Genomic DNA, 4,219 nt, shown 5'->3' with positions numbered 1-4,219 from the left:
GGCTGCACTCCACAGCGAGCAGCACCATGTAATGATCAAAATACTACATATGGGTTTAAGTACAGAAGCAAATGGAAAAAGCAAAATTGTTTTCTCCCAGATGAGGTCTGAACAGTCCTTCATTCACTTCAGTAACAACAAGTACACTTCTGCTTTTCTTTTTTCAGACAGGCATAAAAAACGTTACGCCTCATTAACGTTTCCAACATTTGACCAGTGCAGACACATTAAAGTGTTTTTTTTTTTTTTTCTTTTTTAGTCTTGGATCGTTATCGGCCAAATATTTTGACAATAATACACTTTTATAATTGGTCATCGACCTGCAGATGACGCTAAATTAAAGCTGGTTGTGTTGTTAATAAAGGTTGTTGTTCCAACCCATTGATTTACTAAAACAGATTGAGCAATTTAAACATATGTCTCTAAGAAATCAACAGTAGTTCAACAGCTTTAAAATCCCAATAAAAACTTTTTCTGTTATGTTTTGATGGAACAATTATTTTAGCAGGACAGCCACAAAAGAGATTCAATACTATTGACACACTGAGCTTTAAATCTACCAAGAGAAAAACAGAGATGTAATATTGCAAGAATTAGAGCTTCATGCATAAAAGCTCTTTGTGCCATGGGAACAGTTAATAATATGTAGTCCTGACTGAGATCAAAGATTATTCTGGCTCAAATATGATTGGAATAACCCAGGAATACATTTGTAAATCGAATTATGTCAGCAAGTGTTGACAAGGAGTAACTCAAAGAACACCATACAATGGTTTAAAAAGCTCGAATCTCCATTCTTGACACTTTTTAGCTGAGAAGTCAAAACTATTTCCATTTCCAAAAGCTTTAGATCAATATAAACACTATTTGATCAAGACAAGTCAGGTGTGTGTCAACCGTTTCCCGTATTAAAGCTCTTTTAGCCATTAGCTACACAACGGTTAACACTACTTACGACAACAACAACAACAACTAGCTTCTACTGCTACTACTTCTACTAATGCTAATATTTAGTAATAATCTTCAAAAGACTAGTTTGCATTGTCAAAGTGTATTTTTCATGCAGTAAAATACTGAGGAACATATGCTAACGTAATCCAGGGTAATTTATCTAACACCATTACAAAGGTTCACCATTAGAGGTATTTTGTGTTTTTGGGGTTAAGTGTACATTGAAATCATAGCTAATCTTACTATAGCCAGTACTATTTTAAGCGCCAGACGTGTTTGCAAAGTCCCATTAAACCTTTTACTAAACGGGCTGTATGTTAGCTAGCTAGTAACAGTTAGCTAGCTGACAACAATCAGTCCAAATGTAAATATGGCTAATCTTCACATTAGAACTACTCTGGATATTAACTAATTTTAAATAAGTGATATCCAGTTTTCATGCAGTAAAATATTGAGGAACATCAATATGCTAACATAATCCAGGCTAATTTATCTAACACCATTACAAAGGTTCACCATTAGAGGTATTTTGTGTTTTTGGGGTTAAGTGTACATTGAAATCATAGCGAATCTTACTATAGCCAGTATTTTAAGCGCCAGACGTGTTTGCAAAGTCCCATTAAACCTTTTACAAAACGGGTTGTATGTTAGCTAGCTAGTAACAGTTAGCTAGCTAACAACAATCAGTCCAAATGTAAATATGGCTAATCTTCACATTACTCTATGTGATACTAACTATAAATAAGTGATATCCACTTATTAAACACATCATAACTAAGCTGTATTTAAGCATATGAAGAACTAAATCCTATTTAACACTTTAGAACAAGGCTAAGTTTGAGCGTATGAAGGACTACTACACCTAGCTTCAGCAGAATTTCACGGAACATAAAACTCCCCTTTGCCTTTTGCACATTCATCAGTGTATGCGGTGACCTTTTCTATTTGTGCGAGGTTCAGGGACAAATGCCACAATAGGCCCTGAGGCTCAATGTAATATAAAACTCCATGCAGTCACCTGACAACAAATGTCAGCCTTCACAAGGTAAGATTTATTTTTCCCCATCAATATCTTGACACGGGCTGAAGCCGAACACGGGGAATAAGTGTGGAAACCTGCAACCCTCCTCCTCGTCCCATCATTCTCTGCAGTTGACTTTTGTTTAACATTAATGTCCACCCGACTCGGCAGAAGTATCCCCTCCTGACAGCACTGCAAGCTGAGAAACATCACTGTCTCCAGTCTGTGCACAAACAACTCACTTCAAATTAACATCAAAGTGCAGTCTGGTGATTGCAAGTATAAATCTAAACGAGTATAAAAAATAAAATTCTTAAATACGTTTTATTGATCTGAGGTTTTTCTTTTTTTCCTTCTTCCCACTCATGAAAGTGTGCAGTGTTTCTGACAGGAATCCAATCATTCAGTGGCACCTTTTATCCTACTAGCTAATGCTCCACCACGTTCAGTCAGCTTGGATTAAGTTTTCATTTGACCTGGCAGGAGTTTCGCTGTAAACAGCTTCACCTCAGCCTTGATATAATGGAGGTTGTTTCAGTTAAAGGAAAAAAAAAAAAAGAAAAAAGAAAACGGGGAAGTTTGTGCTGACACACTCAAAGTGACCTTTCCAGGTAATTGGCTTTTCCTTTATTTACAATATCATCCAGACCAGCCACTATATTCTTATTTCTATATAACTCACTCGAGTATTTTCTAGAATATGTGGGTGGAGAAATATAACTCAGATACTTTCACACAGGATTAACCTGCTGTATGACTCGCTAGGTGGACACACAAGATGCTAAAGTCCCAATTAAATCATATTTAAGTGTTGTTATATTATATTTCTTGCACTATGTCACCTACATGTCCATATCTATCCAAAGTTATTGACAAATGGGATATTTTCTAGATGGTATTTTAAAGTAATTTCCTGGTAAACAGAGTGTTGATGACTCATCCTGCTCTAGGGGGCGTGTACTAGGTTGTGTCCAATAAAATGCTTTCTCAATGCGTCTCCCACCACCAGCGTGTCTGGGCGGTGCTTGCTTAGACCAATTAGAGCAGACCTCACATTTTGGGAGGGGGGTGTGGCTTCCTGTTTTTACAGGAAACATTTAAATATGCGTAATCTAATTGCACTTGTCTTAACTGTAAAGTGTCAATGAAAAATATATTAAATTGTATTTTTGTTAATTTTTGATACGATTTCCATTCTTGTCAAGTTGAACTTGACCCACAAACTTGTAAAACTGTGCAACAATTTGTCTTGACAGTGCAGAGGAATCCTCTTAATCCGCTTATTAGCTGTGTGTCAAAATCACTTTTATAAAACCAGCTCTGTCTGAGGAATAGTTTGCAATACTGCGTTGAGGCAGAAACTGATGATACAAATGATAAACTCTTGATTAGTAGGACTTTCCTTTTACTTCCCTGTGCCATTCTCTGCCTTTACACTGAAATACTGCCTGATAGTCTGAGTACTGTTAATACATGTACAGTATGCAGGAACACGTGTCATATCAGTGCAAAACCAACTAAACAGCCTCAGGATTTCTGCTGAAAATCCATTTCTAATTTTGCCTTGAGTGTAATTATTGCCATTTGTTCTGCGGCGCAAACTCCAACTGCTGTGGGGAAATTATGGGAAAATGCGAGACGCCGCCGTTGACGTAGCCCCTGTAAGTGAAGTCTTTTCTGCTGGCAGCAAAATGACAGAATATCGAAATCCACTCCACTCATCAGAACCAATCCCTGGTGAGGAACACACAATCGTCTGCTGCAATTTCTGCAGCCAATTCCTCGGCGCAGAGGCCGATCGCCGTGCACACGATCACTGAATAAAGACTACAGATTCTTTCCATATTGTTTATCCTTTATGTATCCCACACACTTCTCTCAATGCATGTTAACACTTTTCATTTTTATTCTAGTAAAGGCGCTGAGTAATATTCAGTAAAACAGCATCGGTCAGTGTCGGTAAAGGAGCAGCAGTAATGATCATCACATTCATCCATTATCATTTCATTGCAGCCAGTCATCTACTGTAGTAATGCCTCAAATATCTTACATTATTACTCCTTTTGTGTAGTTATTGCAGTGGGTGTTGTTGTTGTGAGGTTTTAAAGTGTCTGCTCATTTGTGAGGACATGAGTTATGAGCAGCGAAGATTTTGAGTAAAAAAAAAACACTCGTCTGGTGCCCCCTCCCCCTTACATTTGTTCTTGATACAGAAACTTTTAAAAAATATATCGACGTAAAGATGCA

Source organism: Chelon labrosus (genome assembly GCF_963514085.1).
Source record: "Chelon labrosus genome assembly, chromosome: 14".
NCBI classification, from domain to species: domain Eukaryota; kingdom Metazoa; phylum Chordata; class Actinopteri; order Mugiliformes; family Mugilidae; genus Chelon; species Chelon labrosus.
Note: the sequence above shows the minus strand (reverse complement) of the source record.